General features: G+C 41.4%; 2 long non-coding RNA genes across 3 annotated transcripts; both read left to right on the forward strand.

Annotated features, from left to right (window-relative positions):
* The first annotated feature begins 6,422 nt into the window (after positions 1–6,422).
* Positions 6,423–8,676, forward strand: LOC307013748. Its single transcript, XR_013801046.1, has 3 exons — positions 6,423–6,545; positions 6,736–8,320; positions 8,555–8,676. It is a non-coding gene; the product is annotated as an uncharacterized lncRNA (long non-coding RNA).
* A 474-nt stretch (positions 8,677–9,150) lies between these two features.
* LOC307013749 lies at positions 9,151–12,617 on the forward strand. Of its 2 annotated transcripts, XR_013801047.1 has the most exons (4): positions 9,151–9,224; positions 9,320–9,429; positions 12,032–12,086; positions 12,311–12,617. It is a non-coding gene; the product is annotated as an uncharacterized lncRNA (long non-coding RNA). The 2 variants fall into 2 exon arrangements; XR_013801048.1 differs by lacking the exon at positions 9,151–9,224 and having other exon boundaries at positions 9,237–9,429.
* Positions 12,618–16,604: the final 3,987 nt, after the last annotated feature.

A 16,604-nucleotide genomic window follows, 5' to 3' on the forward strand; every position in this document is an offset into this window, starting at 1 on the left:
TTCGAACATGGTGTTTGTTATGGCCAATCCATGACTAGCACAGAAGTCCAGTAACAAACCACCACTCCGGTTCAGATCAGGGGGGCCGTTCCTCCCAATCACTCCCCTCCAAGTGTCTCCATCATTGCCCACATGTGCGTTGAAGTCTCCCAGCAAGATTAAAGAGTCCCCTTCAGGAGCCCCATACAGGACTCTTTCCAGGGTCTCCAAGAAGGCCGTATACTCTGAACTGCTGTTGGGTGCATAAGCACACACAACAGTCAGAGTTTTCCCCCCCATAACCCGCAGGCGTAGGGAGGCAACCCTCTCGTCCACTGGGGTAGACTCCAACAACGAAGCACCCAACCGGGGACTTGTGAGTATCCCCACACCCGCCCGGCGCCTCACACCTTGAGCAACTCCGGAGAAGAATAGAGTCCAACCCCTATCCAGAAGTAAGGTTCCAGAGCCGACGCTGTGCATAGAGGTGAGCCCAACCAGATCCAACTGGTAACGCTCCACCTCCCACACAAGCTCCGACTCCTTCCCCCCCATAGAGGTGACGTTCCACGTCCCCAAAGCCAGCTTCTGTCGCCCGGGTCTGGTCCGTCGAGACCCTCTGCCTTCACTGCCACCCTTCTGGCAGCGCACCCGACCCCATCGCTGTTTCCCGTAGGTGGTGGGCCCGCGGGACGGAGAAGCGGAGGTGTTGCCCACGTCGCCTTTTCGGGCTGTGCCCGGCCGGGCTCCGTGGCAAGCCCGGCCACCAGACGCTCGCCGACGAGTCCTCCTTCTGGGCCTGGCTCCAGAAAGGGACCCCGGGCTTCCTCCGGGCTGGGTATCCTCACTTCGTGTGTCGTCTTTCATGAGGTCTTGTGAAACAATCTTAGTCTGGCCCCTTGCCTGAGACCAATTTGCCATGTGAGACCCTACCAGGAACACAAGGTTCAAGACAACACAGCCCCCAGGTTCATCAGGGCACACAAACCTCTCTACCACGGTACGGTGCTGGTTCTTCAGAGAACTATTTTTTATCTAGTTAATTTTTAAATGCAACATTTGTACTTTCTTGTTTATTTATTTTCTTTAAAATGTTCATTTAATATTTACAATGCCATGTATATTTATGCTGGCTGCAATCAGTGGCGGCTGGTGGAAATTATTTTAAGTGGGGCTATTGTAATAATATAATAATGTGAATAAACCACACGGGGAACATTTTGAGAAATTACCCCTTAAATTAAATTGGCTACACTATTTCATCGTTGCTGTTGTGTGATTGGTGTTTAGCTATGGTATTTAGCGTCTACAGCACCTCCGCTTTTAGGGTTGACGTAGACCCAAACGTCGCCCGGAGGTCCCCCGGTGTTGTTGCGGGAGCTGCTGCACGAGCTAACGCTCCACTAGCTAACGCTGCACGAGCAAAACAAATGCTTATTTCTTTTGCAAATGGTGCGGCGGTTCCCCTCCACTGGTTTCAACCAAGCACTAAATTAGATGTTTTCCAACCAAATACGGTTGAACTGACACTTCCCCATATTAATTTGTAAGTAGATTCGAAGATACATGAGTTTCTGACTGCCACAAGCTGAAGCTTGGTTGCTAGGTTACTAGCTGGGTGTTCTCCAATAAGGGTCCGGGGGAAACAAAGTTAGTGATTACTGGTTCCATGTTGATTTAATTCAATACAAATTGTTGGGGGGAACTGAAAGGCTATTACCGTACTGGTTACTTTTCACCCCGGACATTTCCCCCAAAACACATTTAGACGCTATCTCAACACAGAAGTACCTTTCAAATCCGATCCTTTTTAAGACCTTCTAAATCATATTTAAGACCTTTCTTATTTGTTTGGTCATATTTAAGACCTTTTTAAGGCCTTACATTCAGATTATCAAATGTAAGACTTTTTAAGACCCCGCGGGAACCCTGAGGAGACTAAATATGAACATTATGTGCAGACACAGACGTGGTTCAGAAACACAGAAATATTAGAAAAACAGACCATTAAGGCAAAACATCTACTTTGATGGATGCTGTCAAAACTCAACTACAATAATGTGTGTGTGTGTGTGTGTGTGTGTGTGTGTGTGTGTGTGTGTGTGTGTGTGTGTGTGTGTGTGTGTGTGTGTGTGTGTGTGTGTGTGTGTGTGTGTGTGTGTGTGTGTGTGTGTGTGTGTGTGTGTGTGTGTGTGTGTGTGTGTGTGTTTATTTAGCACGGGCACATAGTATCTGTCCCCGGCTGTTTGAAGAGCAAGCATGGGAAACAAAAGACAGTGTTTACCTCTTTCCATCCAGCTAGTCACACACACAGTTACAATCACACTCCCTGTAATTGACATAATTAATAGATAGTTTAGCTTCTCACCATCATTTGCTGTGGCCCACTGATGTTAACGATCGTAACTGAAAGGCTGCCTATTCAAACGTAAACATTCAGCCACGTGACTCGCAAACTCTCGCGAGAGTTTTACACAAGACGGATCCTTTCTAACAATAACCCTGCACCGGGCGCTGACATTGGTGCCCGGTGATCATCAGATTTGACGACGCTGATTGGCTGAAATTATGTTTCGGAGCCATAGTTTACAGATAGCAACAGTCAGCTGCTAGTGGCTGCTGCTGCACTGGTTGAGGGCTCCTCTCTTAGCGCCCAGACGAGAGAGGGTAATGATACACGGGCAAGGCCAGGCAGGAAACATGTGACTTATCACTAACTTTAGACATCGTAACACCATTTTAAACGAGATTTTATTGTACATTATACATTTTACTGATACCAATTATATAATATTTACCTTTTTCATTAAAAATTTAAATTAAAAAAATATATTTAAAAAAATATATATTAAAAAAAATATATATATATTTTAATTTTTTTAATTTTAATTTGTGATGTGGGAAGAGGTGGGGCGGCGCCCCTATGGGCCGGCCGCCACTGGCTGCAATACAGTTTTACATTTTGTATTTGTATTGTTTAATGGCATGCCTTTTTGATACAAACATTTTTTTGTATTGTATACTGCCATCAATAAAGTACTTTTTGCAGCCAACAGAAAAAAAATCATAGTCACATAATCTTGATTTAGAGAAGATATAAACATACATGAATTTATAAAGCAATAACAAACACCATCAGTTAGGAAAAAGCCCATAAGATAAAAGTTGGTTTTAAGAGATTTAAAGCAAGAAATTGAGTTTGCTAGCTTGAGGTCCTCCTCTAAAACATTATCACATGTTTATTTTGTAATGGTATTAAGAATACATAATACATGTAGTAGAAATTGCTCAATTGTAATACCCTCGTTCTACTAGACACAAACAACACATTCCTTATATATTTCAAAGACGAGAGAACAAAAGAAGAAACCTATAACCCATTCAAGCAAGCTTTTAACATGTCTAGAAGAAAGATTGAGGTTATATTTGAATATATTATTTTATGTTGTGGATACTTTAGCCTCCATCCATGTTTACAATTGTCCACACTATTTTACACTTGCATTTATGAATATAGTGTTGCTGTGTTTTACACTTTAGTATTTATGTTTACAGTTAGCTTTGATATTCGCTTAATTTATTAGAAAGATTTTCTTTTCATGATCTGATATTTCCTCAAATTTTGTTATTATGGGGCAGTACTTACTGGTGCTTGAAATTCAAATATTTACTAAATATTCAATTCACATAACATTTATGTTTAAAACATTTGACAAAAAAAAAAAAGATTAATTTATGTTCAATACAATGAATACAATACAATGCATATTTCGGTATTCAGGTAGCGCATCAAACCCTCTCTGATGTCAGTGCCCTCCTCCTCTGCACCTTGAGCCACTGCTACCCCAGGATCTGCTGCTGCTGGTGCATTCCACCCATCATCATAGTCCTCTCCATGACTCTCGCAGAGGTTATGCAGAGCACAGCATGTCAGCACCATGGATTTATCTCTTCTTTAGAGGTATACACACACGGAATGTTGTGTCCTGTCTCTCCATTGCTGGCCGCAGTTTGTTGCACAGGTAGGTGTTTGTTTCCTCAGACATCCTGAAGTTATCCACCCACTGAGTGTGTGTGAAAGATGGAACAATCACAGACCACCACTCGGTAGCTCGGTCGAGCATCCAAACACATGGTCTGCGGCGACGTAACTTCTTAAATACACAAAGAAAAGCATACATATTTTAATACGTAAAAGTGGTAGCTACAATTACTTAAATACTTGAAACACTTTGGTTGTATTTTGAGCGTGAGCCTAAACACATGGCTAGTTAGCAAACGTTAGCTTACCGAGTAGCGTTGTCGTCTAGTCCTGTTGTAGTCTCTGCAGCGTTGTAGGACTTCCAAAACTCTCTCGTCAGCTTCTTCTGCATCTCATCTTGCTATACGCAGCCTACTTTGACACATCACTTTCCTGCTTGCTGTGATCACTTTCCTTCTTGCTGTGCAACCCAGTCTCATGGCATTTCGTGTTCACCAACACGATTTTTAATCTATTGATTCGTGTTCACCAACACGATTTTCCCCTTTTTTTCGTGTTGCACAGCACGATTTTAAAAGCCATGTATTTCTATTGGTAGTCTCACGGCATTACGTGTTATAAGAAGACCAGAAGCTGTGTGGTTCATGAAAACATGTTCTTACTTAATAGAAAGCCACAATTATTGCTTTTATTTGATCTCACCAGAATGCGTGACTCCACCACGACTCTTTAACACCGCATCGCGTGGTGGAGTCACAACATTTGTTACATTTACGTGTCGGCACCACGCAAACAACGCCAATGTAAAGTGAATGAGGCTCCTTTCGTGGTGCACACACACATTTCTACAACGTCCTGCAGTGAGCTTTTTATTCTATAAAACGTTTTTAAAATCTACTTTATAGCTTGTAGTAACTCACGGGAGGCTTGTTTTATTTCATTTGTATTCATAATCATTTTATTTTTCATCAGAATGTATTATGGTGCATCATTTACCAAATTTGTGTTCTCAAAAAACAGTGCATTGTGTGTAATACAACTGTGATTTTTATTAAATTAGTTATTTTTTAAGGAAGGCCAGAGCTTCAGCTGTGTCAAATAGATTGTTCCCTTTAGTTTACGTTATTTAAAAGACAATTATATTCCTATTTGATCAATAAAGGGGTATTGTAGGCCAATATTAGTCATTTAAAAAATATATAATGATGACAATGATGGTGAAAACCACTCCCCCCACATCGGAAAAACGATGGCTACTGACTATATTTTAAATGCTTTTTGTTTAATAGTAATAATAATAATTTTTATTATAACAACAATAAACCAGAAGAAGATTCCGTCGTTACCACGGCAACGTTACGTTGCGCTTAACGGCAACGTGACGTAGCCACATTCACCTCACTTTCATTAATTTCATCTCACAACGGACTACAGTAAGTATCGAAAATCAAGGTGAGTTTATTTCTTTAAAACACGAAATAATATTGCTTTTATTTATTCCACTGTAGCACAGTCTCTATAGCGTTTAATTCCTGGATATTAGGTTGAGTTTTGTAGTGTGTTTAGCTTTTACAATAGGCAACGCGCAACCTACTGTAGCGGCCACGTCCAGCTACCAGCTACTAGCGGCCTCCGGCCTTCCGGTCAAAGTTTTTAGCTGGATAGCATTTATAGTTTATACAGCTACATGACATTAGCTGACACCGGCACAGTTGGATAGTGGAGGTGCCTGCTAGAAAGATATGTTTAAATGCATGTATTTGCACATGTGTTGTAAAGACAGTGTTCAACACAGAGTTTTAATAGTGGCTAAAGGGCATCGGCGATGGAGTGGAACAAAAATGTGGAACTGGAGTTTTTCCAGAGGATTTGACTGGCCAGTGGGGACCACCCAATGTCCCACTCTGAAATCAGAAATACTTAATGGATCTCCGGGGGAAATTGGGATTGTTACATTGTAGAATTTAAATATATAGTTGAAGATATAAGAAAAACAAGTATGTAAATGTATGTGCATAATATAACAATATGCACAGTATAAATGCATAATGTATGCCAGAGTATTGCTCAGATTAATTATTATTGCATATAGAGTATTGCACAGATGTTACTATTATTCTAAATAATCCTAATCATGTTTTTATTTTTCCTGTTTTACAGCTTCATTACAACACTTAATATCTCCAACACACACACACACACACACACACACACACACACACACACACACACACACACACACACACACACACACACACACACACACACACACACACACACACACACACACACACACACACACACACACACACACACACACACACACACACACACACACACACACACACACACACACAAAACCAACAGCACTTTTAAGAGCCACTCTCTCTCTCACTGCCTCTCTTTCTATCACTCTCTCTTTTAATCGCTCTCCTGTCTTTCTCTCACTCTTCATTTTGTGTATTGTTTGTATTATTTGTATGCCATGTCCCTCAACCCTGAAGTGAAGGTCTTTGAGGATCCCAAGGAGGCCACGATGCACATGGCTGCATTGATTAGCGAGGCTCATCTCCATGAGGCCAGGGTGAGGCTTTTCATGATAAGCAAATACCCAAGTCTGTAATATAATCATTGCTATTGCTTTTTATTGATGTAATGTAAAGGGTCAGTTAGACCTTTTTATGCAACCGTTAAATAATTGCTCAAATATAAGTGCTACTGTCTTGTGTTGTATTACAACTTTGTTGCTGATCTCAACCTCTCAAAAAATATAGGCTGCCATGGCCACTGAAACTCCTGCCATCCCTCCGAAAAAGAAAAGACAAAGCAGGAAGAGACCTCTTTCTAATCCAGTGGTCACACGCAGACGTGAGAGACAACGGGAAACACAACGCTCTGCATCAGGTTTGTTCTTTACTATATCATGATTTCTAAGTCTAAGAATACAGATATTTCATAACAAAGTTATTTTGGTGTACACAGTATGAAATTATGTAATGTAAACCTCTTGACAAATCTGTTGCAATGTTTAAAATATTTTCAAATTAAATCAAGATATTTTAAGAGCCTGTGACTGATAATCCTTGCTTGTGTTGTATTTTTTTAAATGTGTACCTCGATTTGGATAAAAGTATGCAAAACGTAAATTGTCATTGTGATGCTGTGGTAATATGTTCTTAGTTTCATTACCTGCAGTCCTTACAGAGCATTTTCATATTACAATTAATTGGTGTAATTTTAGATTGATTGAAGGGTTAAGCAAAAATGACTGTCTCTGCAGCTTCACAAGCCAGAAGAGACGATCCTGTGCATGAGGAAGGCCTTCAGCTAGAACATCAAGAGTTTGGTAGTCTTGGTGAGTATATTGATTATAACAGCAGTTGACTGGCACTACAGTTTTCCCCAGTGTTTCCATTTTCATACTCATCTAGTTAATCATAATAAAGTATTGAGTATTGACTGTTTCATGACAAGTGAATGCATATTTGGCATAAGTATCACTTGCTAATATTGCTTTGGATGCAATGATTCATAGCATGTTGCTATTATTAGTCGGCATATATTTTTCCAACTCAAAAGTGGTTAGTATCTTAATATCCATCATACCAGTTTTAGGGTGGCTTAACAGCTGTTTTATTTTTTAGAAACTCATCTCCAAGAGTTAAGGGACACCCTAACTGCAGTCCAGGTTCCGGAGGCAACAGACAAAACGATCTCTGCCTGGGCACAAAGGCAGCTTCTCACAGATGTGAGAATGAAAACGGCTAGGCCAATGCTTTTTAATGCAAATCTCTTAGCTGAGAGAATAGCCATTCAGAAGTGCCACAGATGCTATGCAGAAGAAGCGGCTATTAGGTGCCTGGACTGTGTTCCACTGGACATGGAGTTCCTCTGTGCAACCTGTCACATTGAGGCCCACAAGAGGAATATCTTCCATGACAGAGAGGCTGTGTTCAATGGATGTCTGGAGCCCATTCCCCCTACAACTGCTGTGGTGGTGGATGAAAATGGCCAGCCTCAGTTTTGTGAACAAAGTATGTAAAGATTAACATTACATTACAATGTCCCATTATAGTGTAGTTCCCAAAATGAAGTGCGAATGGGAAGTGTACATAGCTGATTGAAAAAAGTATGATTGGTTTTGACTAGGGCTGCAAGATATGTGGACATTATGCAACATTTTATTGAATATCTTGATAATCTGGAGAATTAAGGAAAAACTGTAAATACACCCTTCGTAATTTATTTTCTATATTGCAGTATGTCAACTACCTGTTCCTACTCCAAGGTCAATCTGTGAATGCTCTGATGACGTCACAGTTACTCCTTGGAAGCATATTTCTGTGGTCACCATCAACGGTATGTTGTTCTGAAAGCCCTTCTTTTTGTACAAGTAGTATTGTACGGCAGAGTTTTACCACTTTGTGCAATGCAAAGATTTTTATCACCTGGTCATTTTCAGACAACACCAAAATGCCATGTCAAATAGTCAATACATCATATTATGCACATCTATGTATTAAATACAATATTTTAAGGCAAAACTCACAGTTTGATGACCGAAATACCTTTACTTTGTCCATTTTTTCACAGGACGATACAATGTCTGCTTGCCTCAGAAATCCTGTCCATCCTGCTCTGCAGAATGGACTCCTGAGGTTAAAGACCTGCTTTTGTATCGGTACAGGCCAGCTAGCACCAGCTGCCAGACGCTTTACAAATATGATGTGTTCACCTAATTCGAGCACATGAAGGTGACAGCACCAGCCATGTCCAGGCAGGCATTTCTGAAAATGTTGGAGCACAGATCTGTTCAAGCTGGACGGGTAAATCTGCCTGAATCACACGGAAACATACAAAAAACAATATCATATTACTGTATACCATATCATTAATTGTTGGCATTGCTTTCAAAACAATTACTAATCCACTTTTTTTAAATCAATATACAGACAGGTAGTATCTGTGCTGATACATTTCAGCGAAGCTTCTTCGAGTTTTGCTTCTGTCAGTACAAACAAGAGTATATGTGCCAGGTCCATCACTTTGTTTGTCCAGCATGTTCTCCAGACATGTTTGAGTAGCCATAACAGACATTAAAACAAATCATAGTAATGTAGTGCTTTGTGATTTTTATTATTGACTTGTATGTTAACTTATCATGGACAGGACTGAGGAGTCGCCAATCTATGAGGGCTTGTTCCTGGCCAAGGACGAGGAAGTCGCAAAAATTGTTGACCTTGTCAGAGGCAACATGAAAAGTGTACGTTTTTTTTCTTATTATGATAGTTGCAGTTACACCTGTGGTGTTCTTTTTTATATATGTCAAAACTTGTGTGTAATAAACTGACTTTATAGGGAAATGACAGTGCCGTCTGTGGTACTGCCAAATTCACCGCTGGCAGAGAGATGTCAAAAAAGTCTGGTGCCCAGATAGACGAGGAGGGCATTCAAGTGGCAGTTTGCAGGTATGTATTTGTAAGTGTGTCTGTGTGTGTATATGCGTTTGGTTCTTGAGTCTGGTCTCATTATTTCAGTTTTAATAGCAATCCAAGTCTAAGTCTTTCTAAGAATTGGAAGCATTAAACACTTTTGATGGTGAAGCGGAATTTATCCATAATTTGTAGCATCCAAGTGTTATTTGTTGTTATAGCCACCTAGATGACAGAGATGAGTGCTTAAGCCAGGCCTTGCTGTGAAAGTTTATTATTAACAACTAGATTTTCTTCTGATTAATCAGACATGGGTTTCTCTTACGAGGACTGAACCACTTCCGTGGAGAAATATATTGCGTACCCAATGTTTCTCCAAAAAGAGATGTCCAAGAAGGCAAATGTTGACTTCTTCTGTATGGATGTAACATGCAGGTAATCCTCACTGTCATATTGCACATCCACAACAATGTTTAAAATGGCCTATGCCTCAGCAGTCATTTTAGATGATATTGATATTGTTGTCATGTCAATTAAAAGTTTATCTTTGTAACACTCAATCACAAAATGCTGCTCCTGCTTCTTAGGTACTGGCCATACCTTAGCAAAATAGCCGAGGGATTACCAGAGCTTCTGCCGTTGACCGAAATGAGGCCATTTCTTAGCGTGATGCATGCTAAAGCCCATACAGCAAAATGCGAGGTACATAACATCTTTAATACAAAGGACTTTTAAATGTTGTGCATGGTATGCCTTATTGGATATCAAACACTTCTAAAGAAATGCTACATAACAATACTTGCGCTGTGTTGCAGGTGAGATGGGGTGACAGAAGTCAGGACGGAGCAGGAAACACAGTGGGAGAGGAAGTAGAGCAGGTATGTTATTAATGGCATTATTGTAACTGTATGGTTGAAGAAGTCTTAATAGAAAGCAGTACAAATATGTATGTGTCATCTCAGCAGTCTTGGGCAAGTTACTTCCAAAATGTAATATATTACATATTAGTTATTACTGTCTTTTGAAAGTAATAAGTTACATTACAATATTACTGTCTCTGAAATGTAATGAGTTACACTACTTTAGTTACTTTTTAGTTACTTTCACCAAAATAACCGCAAAAGAATAGCTAGGTATTTTAAATGCTAAAATGTAGTTTAGTGCAGCTCATTATGCATCCAGTGAAGGGCAATGTGGTATAGCATAACAACTGTGTAGGCCCTTAAGGCTACTAACAACTTGTATTACAGGGCTTAGTTGAATACTCGATTCTGATTGTAAATTCTTAACATGTGACACGTTGTTAATACAGCAGTACAGACCGCTGTCAAGGACTATAATGAAGGTTAACATATTGTAAATCAAGGCAAATATTATTTAAACCATGCTCATGGTTTGAAATGGCAAACATTGAAAGGCAAAAGTATTATTAAAACCATGTAGCCTACTACATCATCACTTTGGTCCCATCACATACGCTGGGAAGGGAATATTTACTGGGCTTGAAAACTGGTATCACATCATCATGTGAGGTTGACTTTGTGACCTGGAGAACATTTCAGCTGCAACATCAGCTCGTTGATAATAAGCTTGGGATATGAGATATTTTTGTAGCCATTCGTGGTGAAGGCATCTGTGCTATTGTATGCATTATTTTTGAATCAACATTTCTACAGGCATGTCAGAATATGGTACTATTTTCACATGAATATTCTAGCCATTGTCTATTTTTATACCACAAGCTGCAAAATGACCGCCTTACCCCACTGTACAGGCGGGTACTTGTTTAGATATACCTGGCACCTGCGGGCCGCAGAGGGGCGGCGTAGTTTCGGGCGACGAAGACTGCTGCTCCGGGGCTGGCGAGTCAGGCGGGAGTAAGCTAGTGTCCACAACGGAGGGTAACGTGATGTCCGCATCTGACCTGTTGCTACTGTCTGCAGTAGATGCAGTGTTGCAGGCGTTTAGTGATGGTTGCTTTAACCATTTTCGTATAAATGATTATCCACAGATCGGATGTGTGTCACTGCTGTGGAAGCACTTTGGAAATGATGCACGCGCAGCGGAGCAGGTCACGCGCACCTGACACAATTTGTTGTTAGTATTTTTCGCTACGTTCTCTTTTTTGAATGGTTGCATAACGTTCAGCTTCCCCGAAGATCTCGACGCGAAGCCGGAAGGGTAAATACCAGGTTTACTAATCTACCCGCACAATTTGTCCGGTGTCGGAATGTCTCGCAATGTTAGTACATTCTTAAAAAACAAAACACCATTTAATTTCGCGTTAAAATGTGTTGTAACTGCGTTACTGAGCATTGTAACGGGTAATATATTACCCACATTTCATTAGTAATGCGTTACATTACTTCGTTACAGCAAAAAGTAATATATTACTGTAACTCCGTTACTTTTGTAACGCGTTACACCCAACACTGCATCTCAGTGACAAGCCTGTTGATTAGTTTAAAGCATATCCTTTATGTCTGAGTTCAAATGAAAGATAGGCAGCTCATTTGTTCAGCAACACTAAATGCATGCATATTGTAGGAAATCAGAACACAAGTTTTCTCTTAAACCATCCAGTTCAAGATCTATGTGTGTGATGGTGACCTAACATTAATTGTAACATTCATTATAGGTGAACAGCTTTCTCTCCAGGGCAGCTCTGGTCACAAAATACATGACAAAAGCAGGTTGGTATTAACACTACACACTGTGATAAGGCAGCCCTGATAAGTATTTTACAGAGAGTTCCCTCCTTAAAAACGTTATTGGGGTATTACTGTACTGTAATTACCAGTTCAACGACCTTTCAACGATTGGGTTTAGTCATGTCTATCAGGTTTCTCACTCAGTATTGCCTTTTTGATGTGAATACGTACTTTTTTGTTTGTGGATATATTTTTGTCTTTTTTAGGAAGAGTGAACATGCTCACTCAACAGGCCATGGGTTGGAATAGAAGGAAGAGGGACAACCTTCATCAAGTTTTAGCCCACAGATATGTCAAAGTAAGGGCAAATTACAATTGTCTTCTCATCTGACATTACATATTTATGAAGGATGTCTGCAATGTAACCTCATGGCTATATACATTATGTTCTCCCTTATCCACACTTCCTCTTGCAAGTCAGATGGTGTCATGGAATGTTTCAACTGTTCTTCTGAAGGTCTTGTACTGAAAACTGGTGTTCTTTGCATTATGGTGTTGCATGGCACACTCTGACATTTTCTTTTTTTGGTAAAGATCACAGAGAGGGCAAAGGTGGAAGCTGCCAGCTTCAGCGACTTCAAAAAGGAGCACAACTTTGATCAGGAGACCATACAGCAGTGGGTATATGATGTCAGGCAATGGGCGGTCACATGAAGACATACCCCAGGTTTTCCATATACATCTGTTAATTACTGTGAGTTTAGACACACAATATAAGTTGGCCATATGTTGAAACTGAGACTGTCACTGATTGTATCTCTTCTCCAATTGTTTTTTTGCAACTATTTAGAGAGAGTCTACGCCCCAGGGTGTACTGAAGGACTGAGGGGGGATATTGAGAACATCACCGTCACTCTTTTGCGAAGCAAGATCTGTATCGTCAGCATGGTTTGTTGTCAAACGTAGTTATTGAAATTACACTTCAAAAACAACAAAAACATTCTGACACCATGACACAGTTTTGTTTCCCTTTCACTTTGCAGACATCAACCAGGCAAGGCAAAGGAAGAGGAAGAGAATGAGAGAGCTGAAGAAGAAGCTTCGCGAAAAAGTTGTGCAATTCAACACAGGAGTGCAGGAAGAACATATTGACGAGGAGTTGGCTTGCAGTCTGACAGAGGGCTACATCCTACCATGGGAGAGGCATGCAAATGGTAGGATAATTGCGAGTTTGGCTTGTTGTTTTTTTAGTCTATACCAAAATATGACAGTTTATCGTGGGGCAGAAAAAGCAATGGTGATACCTGCAAATATATAATATTTGTTATTAGTTTACATTATAGAGAACCAATGCTATCGCTACAAAGATTTGTGTCTCAGAAATGAAAATCATTCTGTAATAATATCATTTATGAATAAATATTCCTTGTCCACTACTCCATTCCTTTCCTCAACCTAAAGGCAACACCTTCAGGTTGAAGAGGTCTGTCTTTGACCAGGTAATGCTGGTCAGACGTTTGGAGGAGGAGCAGAGCATCCTGGTGAAAGAGATGTTCCATCATGTTCCTTCTGAAGGAAGTGCAAGAAGTGGAAGCACTCAGAGGACAGACTTTGGAGGGCATCAAAACCAGCAGTTTGTCTGAGATCTTAATATTTGAATATTTTCATCCACTCTTCAACACATTACATGTCTTACATAAGTAGAACACATCTGTCACTGTGTCAGGCCGAAGTGAAATTGTAAATTACTGAAACTATTCATTATCAAGATCATAATCGATTATTTTCTGTCTATTGACTAATTGTTAAAGTCCATGTAATGTCCAAAATAAATGTTATTCTGTGTTAATAAATCGCTTCATCACTTTCCACTGTTTCATTTGACATATCAACATCAATGATTCTTTCCATAAATACCCCCCAAATAACATGAAATGTGTGCCACTTTCCCGTGTTATTCCGCTCCGGTAGCGAAAAGCTTGCCAGCCATTAACCCAGCTGTGTGACGTCACACGTGGCAAACACCAGCCTCGTCTAGATTGTTTGTTTTGTGTCCTTCCGCTATTTTCGCTCAACATATGTGTAACCGGACCTCGCTAAACTTTTTTTATCTAACAATTCATGATGGGGAAGCGATGTGTAGTTGTGAGCTGTGAATGTTTCCTGATTGCTATAAACATTGATCATGGGTGCTGGAAGATTGTGCACAAAACTCGGGTCAGAATTAAGTTACTACAGGTGTTATGCCAGCTTGAGCTAAATGTCACCTGAGTACAGTGAACTTGCCTAGTGACTGAAATATATAAAAGTTGAAGTGAAATAAGTAAGGCCAAAAATGAATTACGTCTGAATATCTTTATTATTTTTACCACTTTTAATTATGTGTGGGCTCGCACATACCAAAATAGACTAATGTACACTGCAATAAAGATCAAATGATACAAGTGAAAAATTAACAAAAGAACCCTTTTTTATTTATCAAACAGTAAATTAATACAATCTTACAAACTTGTGATTTGGAAAATGTTGTTATATTTACATGTTTCTTTGGAAAAATAATATTGTAAATGATGTACTTTGTAAATTATTTACATCATGCGAAACCATTTTAACCAGTTCAGCTGCATGACTTATGTCAAATTACAGATTTGGCCATTGAAATCCCTGATAGCGGCCTCCCGGTTCAGGGTAAGTCTTCCGTATCTCGGTTACAGCACATGCAGGCAGCGGGACTCTGATTTTTGGGCCGAGTACACCCCAGCACCAGCGTACAAACTGTCGATAAGCTGCATATCGATACTTCCTAATGAAAAAAAAGTATACAGATTATAAATATATTTGGAGAAAAATAAAATGTTATGTAGTACTATTATGTAGCAATGGTTACAAATTGGCTTATAACATGATATTTGTATTTTACTTGTACAAAATAAATATGAGGTTATACATGACTGCTTGACAGAATCATAGACCTCTTATATATTTCCTCACATGTGTAGTTGTTTCTTTTCCCAAGCATACATTGAACTTGCATACACAGAAAAAATAAAAGCCAAGCTGTTTTTGACTGCTTGAAAGAGTTTAATGGTATTGTAGCGATCTGCATTTATTGTTCAAGTGTTCTGTTAACTGTTTGTGTCAGGCTTCTGTGAGGAGAGCAGGTAGGGGCGGGGTTGGGGAGCAGAGGGTTTGGTGTGTGTGTGTCTGTGTGGGCGCGTGCAGGTGAGTGAGAGGTTGGCGCGAGAGGAGAGAGAGTGAGAAAGGACGGATGAGAGCCGTTGGTTGTTAATAAACCTGTTTAACTTGAGAACGCTTCACTCGTCATTCTGACACGTCCGGGTGGACGTTACATTGGTGTCAGAAGTAAAAAAAACAACAAAAAAAACAGAGTTTTATCCGCTAATCGCCGGTAGCCGCAGCTAGCACTGACTCGGCTAACGTTAGCTCTGCTTCATCGGCCGGTAAATAATGGAAGCACAGATGAACCGGACCGGAGCTCGTCCGAAAGTCAAGGAGGAGATGGATGGCTTATGGCGTGACTCAGAAGACAATTTATGGCGTGAATTAAATGCTGCTGCCGGTTTCGACTCGGCCGGCGGGAAGCGGCACGTCGGCGCAGGGACCTCCCCCGGGAGTGGCGCGGCGCCGGTTGTAAACAATGATGGCGGCGCCCGGCTCCAAGTTAAAACACCGAAATACAACGGTAAAGCCGACTGGGAAGCCTTCCATGCCCAATTTGAACTGTTATCACGGGCTGTGGGCTGGTCTGAGGACAATAAGGCGCTCCAGCTGGCCCTGTGTATTACAGATGAAGCTTTATCCTGTTTGCTACTGCTCAGCCCGGCTGAAAGAACTGACTATGGGGCCTTGGTTGGGGCTCTGAAGCGGCGGTTTGGACAATGCAGCCAGCCTGGGGTGCTGCGTTCGGAGCTGTCAAGCAGACAGAGACAGCCGGGTGAGCCGCTCCGCATATTGGCTAATGACATCGAAACCCTGGCGAGAAGGGCATACAGCCACATGTCCCCTGAGGTGCAGAGCGAGCTGGCTAGGGACCAGTTTATCCGGGCCATAACCCCCAGGGAGCTGCGCGTCCAGACACAACTGGCACATCCCCGCTCTCTGCAGGAAGCACTGGAGCTGGCGTCGGAGAGAGAGGTTGTAGGAGGGGCGGCAGAGAGCACGCACACGGGAGGCGGCCCGGTTGTGAGAACGGTGAGACAGGAGGAGCCAGGACAAGAGAAACCAGCATGGGCGGCTGAGTTGACTGAGCTAATCCATGCTATGGCACTGCAATCGCCGCAGGGCAGCAACCGTCCTCGTCGGGGTCCTCTGGTGTGTTGGGGGTGCAGCCAGGTCGGCCATATTAGCACAAGGTGCCCCATGAATGCTGATATTCAGGGAAACGCCCCCGGGTCTGTGTAAATGGGACGTCACAGACCCCCGCCGTTGGGTCCCATCCTGCCTGGTCTCCAGTGGACAGAGCCCAGCTGCACGGAGGGGGGAGCGGGGCTCCGCTTCCCCCAGAAGCAAACGACATCGCAGAGTCTGTGAGGGTGGTGG

This window comes from Notothenia rossii (assembly GCF_949606895.1).
Source record: "Notothenia rossii genome assembly, chromosome: 7".
Taxonomy (NCBI): domain Eukaryota; kingdom Metazoa; phylum Chordata; class Actinopteri; order Perciformes; family Nototheniidae; genus Notothenia; species Notothenia rossii.